Genomic DNA, 21,933 nt, shown 5'->3' on the forward strand with positions numbered 1-21,933 from the left:
ATAAATATAATCTATCGCAACAATCACAGATCTCATTGATAACAGTAATTCTGAAGAAGGTGAGTGAAAGCTTTCTCTTAACAAAAAAGATCATGAGAGTCATTTAAGACAATTTTAACAGCAAAGACAAGAAAGCTACTCCAAGAAGTGACACAGAACATGTTTTGTCAACAAATCCACTTGTTTCCTTGGGAAGATGAGTATAGTGGGCCCATTATTATGAGACAAAAAAATAGTAATTACACAAAAGATAAAGATCATTTATACTATCTCAATCAAAAAAAATTATCTGGAATATATGATTTAGGAATAAAATACACTTAAAACCCATAAAAATTATCAAAGGGCTAGAACATCTCTCCTATGAAGAAAGACTTGAGAGAGTTGTGGGTGTTCAGAATAAAGAAGAAAAGGCTCCAGGAAGACACTATTCCAGACTTTCCATAAATGAAGGAAACCTGTAAGATGGAGAGAAACTTTCTATCAAGGCCCCTAGTAACAGGACATGGGACAACAGTTTTAAACTGGAAAATGATAGATTTAGACTGGATGTAAGAAAGAAATACTTTACAATGAGGTTTACCTGAAGAATCTGTGAATGCCCTATCCCTGGAAACCTTCAAGGTCAGGTTGGATGGAGCTTTGAACAACCTAGTGAGGACAGCGGGGTAAGACCTGATTTCTTTAAAGGTCCTTTCCAACTCAAACTATTCTGTGACTCCAAATTAACGTTTAATTCTTGTACTGTTCATGAATAGTTTGCATTTTCACAGAAGGCCAAGTACTGTAAAGGCTTGGCATCTGACCAGCAACAAACTAGACAAAATCTGCTATTAGCACTGACAGGATCTTGGCAGCAGGGAAAACTGCAGGCCATAACAACTTCCACATTAGCCACATCCTGACCGCAGCTCAACTCTCTCATTTTTTGGCAAGACTCTGCTCTCTGCAAGGTTTGAGAAAGTTCTAGGCTTCCCTAAACCTTGGTACAGATTACAGACTCTCGACTAATCTTTGCACAGATTTTGCCACAGCCAAAGGTAAACAGGCTGTTTTTCTTACTACTGGTAGAGCGTCTCAGGGAGCCACAGAAATTAACTGATGCAGCTCCCATAGCTCCAATATTTTATGAACCATGAGTTATAAGAAATCCAGCTCAAGAACATCATGCTCACTTCTTGTTCAGAAAATAGAAGATTGAGATCAGAGTCCAGCTGTATTTAACCAACCGATTTTAATACTGAATAGATTACCTGAATGTTACTGCCCGTCCCCATCACGTATAAAATGTTGTTAATTTAACATGCAGGCTGCAAGAAAGTACATCCCTGCTCATGATTCTGTTAACGTCAACAATGAGTAAAAATTACCAACCAGCATCACCACAAAAATGGTTATAAATTTTCTGCTCAAGTGTTACAAGAGACCAGGCTTAGCCAAATGCATATTTTAGAAGAAATCTGGGATAGCTGTAAGGTTTTCAATGGCAGGTGTCGTTGGGCAGGCAACAGAGCAAACACACTCTCTGTTCACAGGCAAGAGAAGAGAACCACCCCTGAGGCTGGGAACTGCAGGGCAACCACAGGCACACACAGTTCTCAATATATCTGATATGAAAGTAACCCGAAAATAACTTATGCAGAATCACGGCTCCCAGGACCAGCCCTGAAACATAATTACAAATTCTATACAGAAGCTCATGCAGAGGACAAACCACCACAGTCACATGCTAAGATCAGCTTATTTATTCTGGCAAAGAAGCAAGAAGTAGAGTCAAGGAAAAGCTTTTAGTTGTGTTGTAAATTCAGACACAAAATGCAGTTCAGGTGTTTTTAAATTCAAAACTTCCTAAACAATTACAGCTGGAAAAAATTTTTGGGAGAAAGAGCACTGTCATGCTGCCACTGCTATCTCCCATTTGAGGTCAGCAGCTCAAAGCATTTATTTGTGGCACTTGCGCCTTCATTTCAGACCATGCAAAATATTTTATACAAAAAATGCATCTCCAGAGGCTAGGAAACTCATCTGAGAAATAAAACCAGGTTACCAAGTCCTGCCCATGCGGCCTTCATTTAATTCAGCTGCTGCAATGGTTTCAATCTAGATGTCCAAGAACTGTCCATCCAGTGATAATCTGATGGTTAGACATTTTGAAGGCAGTAGTGCATCTAAGATTAGACAACAAAGTGAAGCTCTGCTAAACAAAATGATACTGCAATTATCATGGACAGTTTTTTTCTTTTTCTCTTTTAATTACATGGATATTTAGTTTCTATTTAATTTTCCTCTCTTTAACAAATATTCAAGAATTTAACATTGTTGTGGGATTAGGAGCATATAACAGTAATTTTCACCTCAGGAACAAAATGGTAAGTGAAAATACCTATATTATTTTCAACTCTAAGTAACACACTTCTTTCATTTTGTTGCTTTTTAATCCTTCCTACATTTTGAATTAAACTGAACACACTGTAGGGCAAACAAAATATTATGCTTTCAAAATCAAAAATATCTTACAGAACACTTGAAAGGTCAATCTAAAATATTTCTGGTTTGGAATTTTATTTTTTTTTTCCTTTTTCACTAATTGTAAAGATTTTAACAATACCCATTATGTCAATAAAAGGAGAATTTTGGAAACAGGACGTATTTATTTGCACATCTTTTTCAAGTCTTTTTTTTTTCCTGATATAAATCTGGAAGATAAGTTTTAAACTCATGGGATACAACACCTCTGTTAGCAGTAACAGTACAATCGGAGTAACTGCGTAAGGGTGAAACAGCAGCACCAAGGGACCAGTGCCCATACTGTCACTGCGTCCTTCTCGGAGCAGCGCTCTGTTCACCCAGGGCAGCTCTGACACTGCAATCAGTTGGGGAACACTCCTCTGGATCCTGGGAACCAGAGGAGCGGCCAAGGGGGTTTTCCTCTTATCACGGGACAGACCTCGCCGAAGACAGAGGGAGGAGTTGGACTCAGTTGGAGGGCAAAGTCCAAGGAGTTTATTCAGCCCCAGCCAAGGACATTGGAACCTCAGGGGAGCTGCTCCAGGGGAGCTGCCCAGGGCGATGAGCTCTGGGATTAAATACAGGGGAGGGACTAAGGGAGGAGACAAACCCAACATCCAGTGAGGGACAAGGTGGGAGTGGAACAGGGTTGGAGGGACATTCAAAGAAACCAGTGAGAACATTACGAGAGGAACCTCCTCGGCTCCTGCCCTATTGCTCGATGTCCTTTACCCCAACTCTCCAGAAGCTGGGAGGAACAATCAGATGACAGACAGGGCCCGTAGGAGGGAACTGGGAGGAATATGGGAGGAGTAACAGGGAAGAGGGGCAGGGACAAACCTCAGAACGTAACATTTCTCAGGAGAACAGGGGAGTACAAAACAAACCATTACAACGAAAATAACTAACATAAAATACAATACGAAAATAAATAACACAGAGCACAACACCACACATACTAGGCACATCTTGAGGGTTTTACTAGTTCTAGTTTGTACCACGTATCCCTAGTTTGGTCTCCCTGATTGAATATGAATTCACAGCTGCAGATTATCAGGTGTTTTTCTAAGTAAGGAGCATCTTCCAGGCTGGTTTCATCCAAGCAGGATCCAATGCAGACAACCAGGAGGCTCAGTACAATAGTAAACTCCTGAGGATAAAATAAAACACTAACGGAGACACACCTCTACTCATTCTTTATCCAGCTGCTGATGGTTAATGGCATGAGAAAAGATCCTTGTTGTAATATAGTGACAAACCAGGTTACTGTTTTCCCCTTTTTTATCTGCACTTCAACTTTATCACCATTTTTATCTTTGCTTTACTCTAATACCAAGCATGCGTGATCATATAATATATAGCTACCAATCAAACAACATCAGTTAACCAGGAAGAACAATCCAAAGATAGTTGTTTTAAGTAACATAAACTTTTTCTTCCTTCTCTCCTCTTCAAGGACAGACTATTACTATTGCTATTACAACACAAAATTTCTGCCTTAGACCTCCAAAGTTCAATACTTTAAATTTATAGTTCTTAGAGTTCAAACATCAACCAACTAAATACAAGTTCCACCCTTCAGAGCTTATAGGGTTGTAGTGATCTCGCCCTCTAAACACAAAGTATAATTAAAATTATCTTTAGTTCCACCTCAATTGTCCCAAGATGCTTTAGCAGACCCAATCCTTTGAGCCCCCAGCAGGCACCCAGTGACACTGCACTCCAAGTGCCTGTCAAGCAGCCCTCACCCCGGCTGTGGAAGGACACAGATACTCCTGTCTAATCAAACAGGTCTCAAAGTAAAATATCACTTGCATGCTCAGCTGGTAACTCACCGTTGGCTCCCCATCAGATGATGCTGTGGACTTGAAATGTGGAAGCAACAGCAACAGGAATGTGAGTAAGTCCTGTTTCTGCACGTTTCGACATAATCCTGTTCAGCAGTCCAAACAAAGGCTTGTACTTATTCAGCTTACAAATAACTTTAATCACCATGTTTTGTCTAAAACTGGGGTATAGATTCCTCTCTCTGGTAATTAATCTTACTGCTGCTTGTCAGACAGGAGGATTTGAATTAGGGCTTTAAGTCAGAAGCACAGCTAGTATTTGCAATTGCACAGACCTAACCACGTATCAAAATTTCTGTTCCTGTTCCAACATCACATTATAAAAAGTAAACTTTTATTTCATTTATGGACAATATATAAAATACAAATCCAAATTGTTTAAAAAACACACTGAAAGATACTATCAACAATACTCTCAAGGAGAGTGCAAAAGACTCATACACAGAAGATTAAAGTTCTCAAATATAAGATTGGTGCAATGTTAACTCTTCCCCACAAAACCACAGATAACACCACCCAGTAAAGTGCTCTCATCCCTCTGCCAGGACAAGAGGTACCAGGAGAAAAGTCACATTTCCCATTTCTTTGTACCCTTCTCCCCAGCCCAGGCAGTGCATGTCCCAGCAACAACAGAAAAATATCTCTGCCAACATGTATGATCTGTACTTCTTTACTGAGAGGGTGGGGAGGTGCTGAAACAGGTTGCCCAGAGAACTTGCGGATGCCCCATCCTGTCCATTGGCTCTGAACAACTTGGTCTAGGGAAACATGTCCCTGCCCATGGCAGGGGGGCTGGAACTAGATGAGCTTTGAGGTTCCTTCCAACCCAAACCATTCTCTGATTCTGTGTTAAAAATAAACAGAGTAAGTGTGCATGAACTTTGAATCACAAGTAGACTCAAGGAGCATACAATCCTTTTGTAGACATAGAAGTTTCCCTTTATTAAAAGCAAAATATTTGATACAGCAATACAAGCATATCCAAAACGGTAAGCATATTTTCACAATGATTCAGGTTTAAAACTCAGACCTTCCCAAACCAAATGTTTTTTCCATAGATTGGAAAATTTTGTTCAGCAAGTGTTCTCATCTTCCCAACTGATATTACCTGGAACATTTTAGGAAAACAAAAAGTCTAAAATGCATACAAGCATGGCCTGAATTATTTGGGCACAACCTGACTTCAGATGTTCAAGGCCAATCTAGAAAATCATGACTTTGATCATCAGAAAATAAATACAACTTTTTTTAACATTTCAAAAAGAAGAATGTACATATTGCAAACTATTCACCAAACAACTGTATTTTTTGTTCTTGTGTTTGTGCAACATAAAGGGAAAGAAAGGAAAAGGTAACAGCACCTCCATTAGTAAACCTTCTGGAACTTACTACCAAAGTTTCCTTGAGTGATCGCATGTCAAGGATGGTTAATATTCATTGTGTTTCTCAACTGTAAAAGTAGGACACTTTGTGGAACATAGAGATTTGGCTCATATAAAATTTAGGATTTAAATAACACTCCTCTAGGACAGTTAGAAATAACTGCTGGTTTGGTAGCTCCCAAAAAGAAGATTAAGAAAAAGTGGTATTTCAGAGACCCCACACATATGAAATTTATGACAGAAATTCAGCAGAATGGTGCTCAGCACAAATTTCAGGGGGTACCGAAATCAAAAAGACTAAATGTTTTTTTAATGAGCAAAACTAACATCACAGGTTCAAACCATGTCTCAGCTACATGCCTATACATACCATGGGCAGTCAATACACTCTATATCAAAACCATCAAGAAAGGTAATCAAATGGATTTGCCTGTATGAGTGAGAAGGACCAGAAAGCATGAAACAGATTATTTCCAGTCAGTACTTTTATCTAATTGACATTCTTGAAGAAATTTCTCATTTTCTCTACACTATTTCCAAGAAATAGGCACAACCAAATTTAATGCAATCTGCTATACATCATTAAGGTTCACCCAGGTGACAGAAGAGGAAAACCCTAACTTAATTAGATCATTTCAGATCAGTTGCTATGAAATCAATGGGTTTTGTTATTTGGTACATTTAAACCTATTTTCCAGTTAATCAATTAGAGAAGAGGATAACATGAAATGGTTCTTAAGCATGCTTCAAAGATACTTAAACCTTCTTATATTTTTTCTAACACCTTCTGTGATCAAAAGCAGCATTTTTAAAGCCTTCCTCCAATTCTAGAACAATCTAAATCAATAGTTTCAAAATCCTTCCCACTGGAAATACATTAGTAATAATTTCTAACCTCAAAGACACATCCTTTTGTTCTTCCAAGGTTATGGCAAGACATCTCCTTGCACTCTCCTACATCTTTACAACTTTCCCTGAATGCTCAGTGCAGCCATACAGAAGTTCCACCTGGTTTTACACAACTCTTTGCCAAATAAAAAACTATAAGGATCGTGTAATGACAGGTTAAGTACATGTAATATTTACATGGAAAACAAACTACAGAAAACTTCAATCTAGCAGAAAAAGCTGTAATACACAGCCAGCAGAAACAGAGACCACATAGACTAGAAACAGAACTATTTTGAACAATTTTGAAAATATTTTGAAGAATTACTTTTAATCATTAACACAGATTTTAAATTAAGACTAGATTTTTTTTTTTCTTCCTAGTTCAATATTTTTCTATCTGATTTGCAAGATGTCACACCCAGTGAGCAAAGCAACTGCTTTGGGTTTTTTTTAAATATACACACAGACACAGCCATAGTCAAGCACTAATGCCATCTGACAGAAACACTTCAGAGTCTGTTCTTGGCTGGTTCCAGCATTTGCAGATATTCCATGGGCTCAGAAATGTTAATTAGGTCAATCAAAAAGCCTAGAAAACAGTTCAAAAAGTCACAAAGTGACTTGAAAACAGTTTAAAAAGTCACAGTCCAAAGTCCTCATGTTAAAAACATTTAATTGACACATTCCTGATTTACAAGCACCTCACCCTGCTACTTACAAAACAGCAAACCACAAAACAGGCCCTGATTTTTTTTCATGGAAAACTAATACATAACTAGTTTTTAAATGAGGAGAAATGCAATGCAGAAGAGACTGTACTGATACTGAAGGAAAGACTGTCAGGTCATGTGAAACTTATCATCAGTGAACCCACAACAAGACAGCCTGATGGCTCCCCTTCTCAAGGCTTTACAAAGCATCCTCTTCAGCTTCCTGGACCTGTGGTCTACAGTGCAGCAAGGCAAGTTCACTCAAGAATTCTATTTAGAACTCCAGTGTAGAAGTCTTCAGCATTTCCTGTATTCCAGCAAATACATTCTTTATTTCAGATAGATTATGTAATTTTTTCCATATATTTTCTTTCACCCAAAATTTGAGCTCCACAGGAGCTTAAGCTACAATGATCAGGGATTCAACACCAAAGTTAGATGTGATTAATTCAAATTCCTCCTTGAGAATAGGTATGTTTCAAATCTACTTTGAGGATGGCTATTTCTTCACACTATTGAATGACCTGAGTGTCATCTTGGATGAGAAGGAGAAAGCTAACAGTAAACTCCTCACAGATTTCCTGTATTTCCTTTCTAGAGTAAAAGTCCTCCTTGGGGATGAATTTTTGGTTTTGAATTATTCATGGGAACTAGAAAACTAAGAGCTTTGAAGTACAGTTGTTTCACATCATCATATGATTAGAGATCTTCTAAGGTCAACTTAGAAAAAAAACAAAACAGTGTAAAAGAAACAATTACGTAGAATGTAAGTATGATGAAGATCTTGGAAAATTATTACAAGTCAGGTGCTTCCTCGGGAACCCAGAAAACTCCAGTTCCTTTGGTGCTGAGACAGCAACAATCACATGGGGTTCAGCCACCTCCCAGTGACCTACACGGAGTCTTGAGGCAAGAACTCAAGAACTGAATTCAAAAAGAGTAAAATGTAGTACAGAGCAGCCCAAAGACACAACTTTCACCCACTGAACTAAAAAAAAAGCCAAAACAAAACACAACCAACAGACCTATTTTGCAAAATGCATCAACATATGAATCAGTACCCTTGTCACACCACCTTAATGGAGACTCCACCTCTCTTTACAAAGAGTCCTGTTCCACCCTCCACAGCAGCATACCTGCCTTCAATTACAGTGAAGTATGTGCTTCCTTTTATTGACTGAATGACACATGGTCTGAAGAATTATCTTATTATTTCTATTAATAAATAAAACCCATGACATTGCATTTTGGTATCAGTGGCTTTGTTCAGAGGAAATTCACAGCTTTCAGAGTTTCTGCTTTATTTGGGTGATTAATGAAAAGAATTTGCTGGTTATTATGGCTTATTCTAACTTTAAAAATAATTAAATAAATAAAATTGCATGCCTCTTGAATAACTCAACTTGGGAACAATAAAGGAAACAAGATTAATCAAATGCCTTCTCAAATGCCTGCACATCTAGTTTCTATGCTGCCTTCAGACACAAAGGGTGAAACATGCTGGCTAACTTCCAGTGTTATGACCTGTGAAGAATACAAATCTAAATGTCCTAAAATAAAAATACCACTGCATGTCTGTTAAAAAATAATAAATTTTTTTTAGAAGCGACTCGTTAGCAAAAGTTACTGACATTCAAGTACAAGAGAGAAACACAATTTTATTTCAAAGGTTATCAAAAAAGCATTTGCTTTTTCAGCTTCCACCCTATAAAACTCATTCAAGTTTTACTGGATGCTGTAGTTTACCTAATTTCTCCACACATCCAGCAACCTGTTCTGTGTAATGATCCTCCTTTGATACAGAAGATTTTGACAGCATTCTGGAAACATATCCAGCATAACACTAATAACAGCACAGGAAACCCTAATACACCAGGTGTGGCTTCAGAGATGAAGGCTGAGCCACCCAGGAAGTGCTCTAATAACTACAGCAGCTTTCGCCACTAAGGGTCTCTTGAACTAGATTTAAACTGAAAAGTATCAGGGAGATACAGGACAGGGGACTGATTTTTTGCTTGACCTGCTCTTCTATTTTAGCAGTGGAATAAAAGATAAGCTTTGATTGTAGTGAATTATTTTCATCTTCTTTGATACTTGGCTTCTCGCCTTTCTCTAGGTATCCCTCTGTTTATCTTTTCTCCCAGCCTCAAAATGCTTCTTTTTAAAAAAACGTTTCTTTTCAGAAAGAAACTCTCAGTTAGAGTTAAAATTGTCATCTAAAAAAACTCCTTGCAATGTTCTGGGGACTGCTTTTTGTTTTGGGCAACACAAGAGGCCCAGAGCTGCCCATTCTGCCAGTGGAGCTTGCTTCTGAGCCCGGCCAGCCAGCAAGGCTCTGCCTGGAAGGTCAATCACATCTGCTCAGCCTCCTCTGTCCAGCATGCACCCAGCTCAGCAACCACTGCTCCAGATCATGCTTTCCCATGTGGCTGCTTCTGCCTACACCACACTGCTCAACACCAGCACTCATAATTTTGGATGTCTGGTAGTTACTCCCCTTGTCGAGCCCTTCTACTCTAAACTGCCTCCTCCTTATACATTAAGTTGTACCTAAAATTAGCCTGAAATGCTGATCTTCATCTCAAAGCAACAGTATTCTGCCCACTTCCATTTTTTTCAAAACAGGAAGACTGACTGCTGCTTTGATCCAGAAATGTAATGAATGCATTTTAGGAGGTAAAAGACATAGGGCTTTCTTTGTGAGAGTGCTCTTGGCATGGAGACAAGGGGCTTTGCTGACCCAGAAGAAGCTCAGTCTGTTACCATCTGGTGCAAAGACCACTATGAAAAGCCAAAGGAGTTCCCAGCAGAGCAGGAACTCAGACTGCAACAACACAAAGTATTCCTTCCCACAGACACACATGGAGAGCCAGCACATTCTACTGCAGGGCTTCCCAGGCAGTGCTGGGCACATGTGAGCAAAGCTTGCCATGACAGGAATGTTCCCTGCAGCAAATGTGTCCTCCACATCACTCTCCACACCTCAGCCTGATGAGCAGGGTTAACTGCAGGTTGACAGCTTTCAAGTAATTACAGCCATTCCCAATCCAGTGCTAACTGGTATAACACTGGTCATTCTCCACTAGGGAAGGCAGAAAACAAAGAAAACACAGATTTTGATTAAACTCTGCTCCCAGTCTTCAAATTCTGCTTCTACCAGATGTTCTGCCCCGCATCTCTCTACTACTCTTTCGACTAGACACCAAGCCTGGCTGATAAGTAAAGCAAAAGCCAACATCTCTTTCATCCTCAGAAAACCACAGTGATGCAGCCAGTTTTACTTGCTCTGTTGTACAAACTCCATTTGCAATCTGTCTTGGTAAAGGCAGTTGACAAAGAGCATGAGAAGCTGCATGCTCATCTGTAGGACTGACGCCATGTAAATCCTTCCCACTGCCAGCAAGTCGTGAAGCACAAAAGGCAGGATATCCTGGAAGTAGTGTAACATAAATGAAAAAAAAAAAAAAAAAAAAATTTAAAAAAGGGATGTGTCCTGAGAATAACTTACACAGGGATTCTTTAGGGGCAGCAGCTGATCCTGAAAAAAGAAGTCAAATCCAGAGGGAGGCACGTTGTGAAACCATCAACAAACATGAAGCACCACCAAGGATCCAAATTGCACCACAGCGATCCAGGCAGATGAATGACGGGCAAGACACGAGGCAACCCAGGAAGTCAATCCAGGTGATAGGCTAACGACATCCACTGGAGCAGTCATTATGTTCTACACTCCGCAGAACTCCAAATGAATGCTATCGCATGCATCTGGGTCAAAATTTGACTGCATTACATGCAACAGTGCAAAGAGGCGGTATCAGCTATCACTGAACCAAGGGCTGCATCCCATTACTTGCTATAGCCTGCAGTGCCCAAGCTCCACACCACGCCACTCCTGTCCCAGCTGGGTGGAAGCCCTTGGAAGACAGCCTGGTACCTGAAAAAGGGGAAACGCTCCTCAGCTAAGGGAAGACTTCTAAAAACCCTTCATTCTCCTCCCATGTTTTCTTCTTGTCAGTATGAAACAGATGCAAAGACCTTGACAGGAATATAATAATAGAGAAGGCACAATTGTTTTCCTTTACGTCCCTAGGTATTAGTACCAGCTTTTAGCTCATGCTAGAAATGCAGCATAGTCCGCACACTTGCAGGAGATGTGTGAGGAAAGTGATTTGACAGAAAAAAGGGAAAAAATCATCCTTGTTTTTCAACAGTAGTAACTTGAAGTCTGCTAAAACACAAGCTTCAAAAATAAATAGCACCCTCACCAACCAGCAAACATTGTTTAAATGCTTGCTAATATTATAAGGGTAATTTCTCACAGCATAAAATTGTTTTTTCTGAAAATATGGCTATTACTTCACATTCAACTCATCCTCTATCTTTACACGTGTGACAGTTACACAGCTTTTCCTTACACAAAAGCCTGAAAAAAAATAAACACTTGGGAAGAAAGTGTTCCTCACACAGATGTGCCTCCTTCATTATCAGACTGGAGATTATTGGTTAGAGTTTTGTGGATTTGCCTGCCTATAAAATGCTCCTCACAAAATTAGGCCATGAATTTAAAATTAAGCAGCTGATCAAACTGAAAAAACAAAGCCACAGCAGCCACACACACAGCTGCATTTTGCCCATTCAAATTTCTCCCTTAAATATGTACAGTGGAGGAAGTAACAGCTCCTTTTGAGAAGGCTCCTGTCTTACCTGGATCCCTTAAAAAACTACTTGGACATTTTCAACAAGATGACCAATGGAAATAAGAAGCTGCTAGAGAGAACATGCTGAGTCCTAGAAAAACTATAAGCCAATTAGCATTCATTAATTACCACTAACCACACCTTAGCACACCTTCAGATGTCACTCCAAAATCTTTACCTGTCTTGGGGTGAAATACTTAGCCCAAATTGCAAGGCCTCGTGGTCTTACACCTAGAGCAGGCACACCCAGGGTCAGTGCCTGGACATGTACAGGGATCAGGCAGCCTCCTACCTTTGATGAGAAAAACATGGTCAAAGTTCTGCCCAGGTATGGTAGGAAGGGCAGCCCCCAATGCTAACCTATTTTGCACAAAAATAAAGCAGCATTTTTCTTCTACTACAATCTTCAAGTGTTTCCTCTTGCTAGGGTCCCTTTGATCATCTCAGCTCCTTGAACTTTCCCACCTTGGCATCGCCTTTCAGCCTTTATGTGTTTCTTAAGTAGGAGCTCACCTCAAAATACTCTTCTCCTTCCCAGTAGTTTCCCGTTCCCCTGCTTCCACCTCCTCCCTCGGGCTAAAGCAGCAGTCACTCAGTAAACACACCAGTGACATGAAGTGCCTTTTGTCTGCCCTCCTCTCTCCCAAAAGGATTTGTAAAGAGACGGGATTAATACTGAAAACAACTCATCTCAAACAGCTGTTTTGGGGGGGTTTTTTAAGCCATATAAATTTCCACTTCCATCCTATGTACTCAAGCAGTCAGTACTTATTACTCACCCAAAATCTGAAGCTTTTATTAAACAAAAATAAACAAAAATCAGAAAATAATATAACTGCAGTTTTTAAGTCATTAAAAAAAAAATCACTCCCCAAAGAGATAATAACTGATCCCAGACTGTAACAGAAGCTGCAAAGGGCAATTTAAAAAAAAAAAAAAAAAAAAAAAAAAAGTGAACCAACTTTATATATTATAACCCCTGCTAGGCTGACTACTATATAAACAGACATAGAACTCTGGCAACAGAAATAAAGAAGCTAAACTCCCTCCAATACTTGCTAAAATAACCAATTTTTAGTTCCAAGTTAAAAGAAATCTGATGTAATATTTCACAAAACTGCATACATGTATGCAAAACTGGAAAAAGCTGCAAGGATTTAAACTGAAAGAGAATAATCTGTAAGAGTATATGGTCAACACATTATTTATGTTTGCCACTGCTGCTTTGGTGTTGAATATACACAATTTAGCACATAACCCTGAAATCTTCATAGCATCAGATGTCATATCATCAAAAGACTGCATGTTCATTGACAATAGGAAAGAAAAGCAGCCACAAGAAAAGCAGCTACTCAGACCACTGAACAGTAAAAAAACATGTTCTGTGGGTGTTGACCTTTTGAGCAAGACATGACTTGTACAGAATGATAAAAGGCTAAGAAACTTCATGGCTAATATTCCTCTCCCCGGGTCAGTAAGAAATAATCTTTTTCCTTTGAAAGGATGTAGAACTTTACAGCAAAACATAAAACAAGATCTAAAATTTGTTTCAGGTTACCATCATAATATGACACATAAGGTATTTCAAAAAAACATCCTTCCCCTAAACAAAGCTTAAAATTTGTTCTTGAGTAAATGATCTAAAAAAACACTAAGATGTAAGACTTTTTCAAAAGCCCATGGTGCGTGCCCAAATACCCAAAGAGAAAAAATTTTAAGAGAGGACATTCAAGCAGTGAACCAAACACTATCTCAAGGTCCAAATAATCGAAGATTAAGTGTCTGACCACAACTAATTTCAGGTGTTTGAGAAGGTGCAAGAGTACTGTAATGGGATGACAACCTAAGAAAGAGGTCATCCCACTGTTTGCAAAACCTCATGTGCACCGAAGAAACGAGAGAGCTTTGTTCCCAACAGCTCCAATTCAACACAACTACGCCAACCTCTCTTGTTTCCCAAGAACTTTGAAATTTGAAGCAATGCTCTGAACCACAGCCAAAAGAAGATCAGCTACTAAAATCTGTAAAAACCATTAGAGGCTCTATTTTGGGAAAAAATCGGAAGAGGAGGACTGACAGGCCCAGCAGTACACACATTGAAAAGCAAGTCAACAAGTATGAGAGAAGGAGAAACAGCACCATTCCTGGCATGTTCACATAAGTAACACTCTTTGCTGCACAGCAGAGAGAATTCACTGCAGAATGCCATTTATGTACACAAGCACCTGCTATAAAGGCTGCCTGCATAAGCACTGCCAAGGCTTTAAAGCAATTGGCAAACACTGAAAAAATAACTCAATAGGAACCTAGAAAATGAGATGACAATTTATATCACCAGTTTTCCTATCTTTGTAAAGGATTCCATGTAACAAAAAGGTGCAAAAAAACCCCCAACCCCAAAATAAACTCGTTTTCACCCTCAAAACCACCACATGTACTAAACCAAAGTGTCTTTATCTTTACACGGTAATAAAAGTCCATATTATCCTAGGGCCCTCTGAAGTCCAGGATCTTTTACAATCCTCTCCCATCCTACTCTATGACTCTGTCCTTGTGCGTCACTGTGCCTGGGTATCCCTGCCCACAGCAAGGGTGGAACTAAATCACCTTTAGGGTCTTCTCTGACCCAGGCCCTTTTGTGATTCTATGATTCCATTAAATTCCCTACATATACTCTTTATGTCTATAGTTCTCTCTGTGAAGGGCACTGGAGGCATTTGTCTAACTTTGGGTAGAGGCAATGAAGGTTACACAGGTCTAAGAGACTGCAGTAGTTTGTGGCTTCCTGAGAGAGGGAGAGCTGAGTGGGAATGACTTATCAGCCCCCATCTGCCTCCCCTCATCTCTGCTGCTCTACCCCTGCAGCACAGAAGAGAGAGGTGGTGGGATTTGTTGCTTTCTGCAGAGCCAGGAGTTTGCACCGAGGTGTGAAGGAGCACCATGACCATCCACCACACTGCTGGGAAGGACAAAGAAGATGCAACCATTAAGATTTTCTCCTTTCAGGGTCCAGCAGTCAACTATCTCAGCCCAACTGCTCACAAAACAGCAACCCAACAGAATTGTTAACATTGAAGTCATCAAAAATGTTTGTCAGATTCTTCATTCCTGAATGCTCTGCTCACTGTCCTGGAAACTTTGCAGTACATAAGCAAGGCCAACATCACAAAACCTTACCACTCACCTTGCTAAACCTTGAATTGGATGAGCAGCTACAGAGCACCCACCCCCAAAACTCTCCAATGCCTCCCATAAAACAAGCAGAGTGCCACAATAAGCAGGTTTGGTGTGCCTGCACACATCGCTCACCCCAACAAGACAAAAGGAGACACAGCAAAACTGTCTATCTTTGGCACCGAGGACTTGGTGAAAGAGTTTTATCGCTATCAATTCCCCCACTACAGGGCAGCTGTGATGGACTGCACTTGAAGAATCAGGAAAGAGCAAAGCACAGATGAGAACTTGGAAGGGGGTGTCATCAGCCCAGCACAGGCATGACCTCCTGCGCAGGTTACGCCTAAGGACTGGAGAAGGACATGCTGTCCTCCCACAGGCAGCCTCTTCCTAAACACAGCTACTACAGTATCACCTTACAGATGGGCTCCTTTGGATCTGGAACACTGAGAATACACCTGACACGATCAAAACCTTGTTGAGCGCATGGCAACAAAGATAATACAGCAAATGAGAAGGATGGAGCTCTGAACCACACAAATCTGAACCTGCTCAAAATGTAAAAAGCGACAATATTTCCATGGCTTCAGCTCAGGCCTGAAGGATCCATAGAAACATTTAGATATAATTCAGAAAGTTGCTGCTATTTTTGTAAAATACAGCCAGAGATCTTGCTAATATTGAAGAGGTTTTTGTGAACAACTGGCTTTGTAAAATTCTCTACTTCTCTTTTTTTTTTCTCCAGGAATTTCGAATCAGTCCGCTAAGTCTTGTTAATTACAAGGAAAACAAATTTGCTCGTGAAACAATTATCCACTATGTAAATAATACTCTTAATTTAATTGTCTGTTTAACTGCCTTTGCAAAATAAATTCAGCAGGCTCTCTTAAGAGATGTTGCATAAAAAAGAAAAAAAGTTTACTTTTATGATAAATAAGGCCTTCTGTTGAGCATTTACAAATTCATTCAAACTTTCAGCTCAAGATTGAGAACTTCTCTTTAATTTCTCTGAGAGTAGATCAAGCCCTAAAAGATACACATACGGATGTGGCCACCCCAGTTCTGGTAGTGCTCAAGGTATCTCCATTTGACACTGCCAGGACCGGATCTCAGTTTGGAGACTGGCCACATTCTACTCAGCAGCAGTGCCCCAAGCTGTGCATACAAAAAAGTGAAGTTTAATTCCAGATGCCTCATCCATCTCTCATTCCCTGGAGCAAGCAGAAACTGTCCTTAATCCACACAGCTGCAGAGGGAGAAGCATTCACCATATGAGGAAGGTCCCTTGGTTTGACAGAAGTGCTTCGGGAGTGACACAATGCCTGGGTATGACTTGCAGCACAGCCACAGCAGCCAGACACCAACCCACACTTAATCAAGCATTCATGCATGCCCTGCTACTGACAGTAGCTGCAATTTAGCTCACACATGCCTACAGGAGCAGCAGCCAGCACTGTATCTGCAGGTGAAATGTCATCTGGCTGCAACTCCCTTTTCAGCAGAAAGAAGTCAGCATGTGTAGGTGCACCAAGGAGTCGCAAACCACCTTTTCAAGGCCAGGCTATGCTGTCCACAGATGGCAAGAGGCTTTGTCTTGGAGCTGCAGCACCACGGCACAGCAGCAGGACTGAACAGACCCAGCCCTTCTCAGCCTCATCACCCTCTGCTCTGTTTCTGCACACAGCTCAATAACAACAACAACAACAAAACCCCAAGAACTTGCTTTGGCTAAATCAGGTTTTTTGAACAGGCATTCTAAGATGGTCACTTATCAAAAGACAGCTTTAGCATGCTTTCCCCAATAAAATACATACATTAAATTTATATGGTTATTACAGAAATCATTCTACCAGAGACTAAAGTACTCATGAATTTATCTGCCCTTTTCTTGACATCAGAGCCCTAGTAAAAACCATGAAGGCTGCTGATGCTTCTTGTTCAGCTTTGCAAAACTGCTGTTTTGTTGGGGTTTTTGGAGGGGAGGGAAAGATTCATCCACAGCCATCAGTTCAAAAACTACATTTTTCTGTGTTCTCTATATTGATATAGTATCTATCAATAGTTCAGTAACACAAGTCACTGTAACTAGTATTTACTACAAACCTAAGACAGTCAGCCATTCCAAGAAATAACAAAGTAGAAACTTAAATAGATGACAAGCTATGTTAAAATGTTGCCATTTTAAAACTCCTGACCATACTTTAAAAAGTGGAAACAAAATGAGAAACATATGATATTTGGCAACTTCTTGGGGTTTTTTTTAAATTAGGACTTCAGAAAAGTCTTTTTTAAAATTGTTTCAGAACCAACCAGGCTGTAACACTAGGACACAAGTTATGAAGCCATACACAGTATATTCTAGAGTAGATGATGAACACCTCAGGTTTCATCCCTATGCTTTTCCTGGTTTAATTCACAGTATGGTTGTACACCTACATTTCCTACAGTATTACAGGCTATACTCCTAAACCACAACATTTTGCTGTCAAATGCAGTAGTTTGCCTCAATACTAATTATTTTAAAGCCAAATGCCTTAAGCTGTAACATGAGATGACCAGCAACTGAAAGATTATAGGACTTTATCGAAGAAACTGTTCATCTTTTGATGACTGGAATTGCTTTTTTCCACATAAACTTAAGCCCAAATACAGACAGCACCTGAAGAAATCATCAAGCTCAAGCCCCTGCATGAGAACAAGTAAAACAGTTTTGAGGAATATTTTTAATATATCCTTAACAAAAATCCTACTTGACTTTCAAAAACCTTTGCAGAAATGAGATTGCACGATGTTAGTTTCTTTCAACTTTCCCTAAGGCATAACAGATTTTAAGAACTTCATCAAGTCTTTGGTGCAAACTAGTTTCAACTTATTCTACACAGTCACTGACAGAAGAACACAGACCACTTCTCACTAATTTTAATACTCCAGCATCTTCCTGTCCCCTCATTTCATCTCTTTCTGCTGGAAATGAGCTTGCCTAGCTTTGTGGAACACACTTTCCAAGCACACATATTCTCTGCAGATACATTTTCCAAAACCTTCCTAAGCCCTCGTGACCATTTCTGGTAGATGGAGATATTTGAATTTACCTTTCAGGCTGTGGCCAAAACTGGACACATTATTCTGTTAACTTAAGCTGCACTAGCACGAAAAGCTATATGCTGAACTTCAACAGTACTGCATCCCTGTGCCTCTTGTGATCCCACATAACCCTCAGATCGGCTGCCATGGCGCTGCTGCCAAGTTGATTTTACCCATCTGCATTACAGGATCTTCTTTCAGAAAATAATATCTTGTACTCAAATACTGCCTTCAAACTGATCAGAAACCTCTTGTCCTCCAAAGCAGAGCATCAAAAACACAATCTGAAAGCTCTACTCAAGTCTCCTTCGCATTTTGTGCCAATTCTGTGCCAATCAAAGACATCAATGTCAACAAGTAAAAAGGTGCCAGAACTGCCCCCAGAACCACTTCAGCTGATGTCTGATGGTGACTCATAATCATTTCCTGGGAATTATCACCTAGTTGTTATCTCTAGACCTGGTCCCTTTGGTTCAGCTTTCCCAAAAACTTACTTCAGTTGAACAATTTTCCTAAGAGCAGCCCCACTGGGTCAGACAGCAGGTCTGCTGTCTGCACTTATGTCAATGCCTGAAATAAATATAATAATTTGATAAATAATTGTCAGTACTTTCCCAGTGTGTTGTCCCAGCTCTGTGCCCAGCTTGGTGACTCCCTGAGCTATCTCAGGTACTCCGCACAAGCCAAACTTACTGGGTTTTTCTTCCATTAATTTGTACAGCTGCTTTTCAAGTCCCTGTAAACTTTCAATATCCCCATGTTTCAGAAAGGATTTCCAAAGCTTAACTAACCACACATTGGGTCAAAACCAAAAACACACCCCTTTTGTTCATTTTGAACCTACCAGCTTAATCGCATGCTTTCACATTTTGTACTGATAAAAAGTTAGTCCCTACTCAACTTTGTCACATCACTCTTAAGACTGTCAAAATTTCTAAAACCTGAAATCTTTCCTCAGACCAGTGTTATCAAATACCACAACAATACAAAGGTCAGACTGGGTCACAAAGCCTTCTCCACGCTAGCAGACCAGGCACAAGGAAGCACTATTTCACCTTCCTTATGAGAACATTATTGTTAATGGGTCAAAATACTGACCCATTATCAAAACAAAGGCACATGGCAGTGCCCGAGGCTGAAGGACACAGTACTTAGTGCAGATTATAGAGGAATGCCCCCTCTGACTAGAAATAATGGGGGTGGGGAAATTAGTTCAACTTAGAATTTCTGCAAACTAATACTGACATGGTTTTAATTCAGAAAGCTATTCAGCCTCCAAGGAAAGTTTACTGCCTTTATGTTTGCATTACTGGCTTTATAGTTTAACAGTCAAAGGCATAACTGCGCCTTCACTAAATAGTTTATTAACTGAGACACATTAAAAACGCATCCACTAAAAAAACTGTCAGGCTAAATCTTAATTTCTATGTAATTATAAGCAACATCAAAAAGGTTTGGAACTTGTGCTTTGATAATTCTGGTATTTACTCTCCCACCTCAACAGCACTGGGATCTTTCTTTTGCAGTTATTTTATAAACCATACATTTAAGAGTTAACTTGTGCGTTAACAGCTTTATTATATTTAAACAAATACTGCAAGACATTTGCTTATACTCCTAAATTTTCACAATTAACAATTTAAAAATTAAAACTAAAAGATTTCTATTTTCGTTAGGCTTTTTTTCACTAAAAATAAAGTTTAAACGGGAGGGTGACATTTAACTCACGAGTTCATCTCCACCCTGTTAATTTGTCACACTCGGAACAGAAGGAAGGCTCAGTCCCGCGGCCAGCCTTTGTACTCGATGGCTGTGAACCCAGTCCATAGGCCGCCGCGCAGCCCGGCGATGCCAAGTGAACTGTAAGGAATTAGGTCGCCTCAAAGGTCTGTTCCCTCCGGGAGCACCCTAGGGCACAAGTCACGATATACTTACACTTCTCTGCACGTAAAAACGGGGCTGACAGTCAGCCGTATTCGCTGAAACAACAGATAACAACCTTCCTTTTCCAGAACCAGCCATCTATTAGCTCAGCTACCTCCATCCTGCAGGCCTCTGGTGGCATTTACTAGTTCAGAACCTGAGAGCCAAGTATTAGACAGGCACCAACAATGTATTTCCCGCACTGCAAGACGTATTCTAAACCATTAAGGGGACTAACCCTTTTAAGTTTTCCTATTCAGTAATGAATGCAAGATACAGGAATAGAGTATTGGGTTTTAGTTGTACATCACAGTGACACACACTCCTCTCCAAACCGCAGCCTGCAAAAGTACTTCAGGCAGAAATACTCCAGAAGACGTTTTTCCACTGAACTACCAGTCATCCTGTGTTCGGCCAGTAAAGGCTGTAAAAATTTTCTCTTACAAGGACAATCCCACCAGCATGGAAATGTTTCTGAAGCAAGGAGGGGAGCTCAACTGTAACTCCGCAGGGATGGGATCTCACTGAGGCTGATACTAAAAAAGCCCAAACAAGCCCACAAGGGGAAGAATTTCCATGACAGTCAATTTAAGGAAGTCAAGCACAGCGCAGGGGGATTCTGACCGCACTTCCCTGGGAAGCTCGGGCAGGTCGGTCCCGCGGTGCTGGCCGGAGCGCTCGCCCGCCGCGGGCCGGGCCCTCGCCTCGCCCGCCGCGATCGCACCTGCCCGGGCGGTAGGGGCGGCGGGGGCAGCCCGGGGCAGCGCCGCGGCCAGGCCGGGGGCCGGCGCCTCCCGCCGGGGGTAGCAGGGGGCGGCGGAGGCCGAGAGGCCGCGTCCTTACCTGCTGATGGAGGCGGTGGTGGCGGTGCTGCGCTCGGCGCCCCGCTCGCTGCCAGCCCTGCCGCCGCCGCTGCGCTGCTCTGCGCCGCCCCCGCCGCCCGGCACGGCCCGGCCCGGCCCGGGACGTCACCGCCACAGGGCCGGACGGGGGCGGGGGCAGCGCCGGCGGGGGCGGGGGCGGCTGGGGACGCGGCCCGGCCTTCTCTCCGCGCAGGGATCGCCTGACGGGGAGCCCCGGCACAGCGGCGCCCCGAGCCCGCGCCCTCCGCGGTGGAGATGGTGCTGAGGGGCTGGCCCGTGGTTATTTTGTGTGAGTTGGGCCTCTTCCTTTATTTTTATCGACGCGGTTACATAAAGGGTCGTTTGAGAGCTTTTTCTTTACTGACCATCGCCCTATAAAGAAAGGTACCGAGCAGGTGGCGGCTCTCCTTCTGCACAAACCTTGCAAGTTTTTTGTTTTGTTTTGTTTTTCAGTTTGGTCCCCAGTGTCCTGCCTTGGCGGATGTCACACGGGTGGGAGCAGCGATGGTCGTACCCGCTGCTGAGTGGCAGAGCAGCATCGCCTGCCCCGGCCCTGTGCCCCCTGTACCTCCTGCAAGGCAGCCCAGCGCCAGCCTCGGCTCTGCGGGATTTCCCTGGCATGTGCCTACACCCAGCCATTCATCCCTGTGGCTGGTGCGTGCTGTGACTGGGGAGAGCGGCCCAGCTGGGCGGCATTGCATCATGCTCTGCCAGGGTGTCACACCGCTGGTGCTACTCACAACCACCCCTGCCGTGCGGCAGCTTTGCGTCGCCTCCCTGTCCCTTGGCTTTACCACGATTCGTTCCCGGCTTCGCCAGCTGGTTTGTCAGCTTTCCCTCAGCGCTGTGCTCCT

The 21,933-nt window shown here is 41.6% G+C and overlaps 1 protein-coding gene across 5 annotated transcripts in view; it reads right to left on the minus strand.

Moving 5' to 3' along the window:
* MYO6 (myosin VI) overlaps nt 1-21,138 on the minus strand; it is a 103,301-nt gene extending 82,163 nt beyond the window's left edge. For all 5 annotated transcript variants that reach the window (XM_040058397.1, XM_040058395.1, XM_040058394.1 and 2 more), the window contains exon 1: nt 21,060-21,138. The gene's annotated coding sequence lies outside the window, so the exon portion shown is untranslated. The remainder of the gene's footprint in view (nt 1-21,059) is intronic.
* Nucleotides 21,139-21,933: the final 795 nt, after the last annotated feature.

The sequence above is a fragment of the Hirundo rustica genome, chromosome 3, assembly GCF_015227805.2.
Source record: "Hirundo rustica isolate bHirRus1 chromosome 3, bHirRus1.pri.v3, whole genome shotgun sequence".
In the NCBI taxonomy this organism is placed as follows: domain Eukaryota; kingdom Metazoa; phylum Chordata; class Aves; order Passeriformes; family Hirundinidae; genus Hirundo; species Hirundo rustica.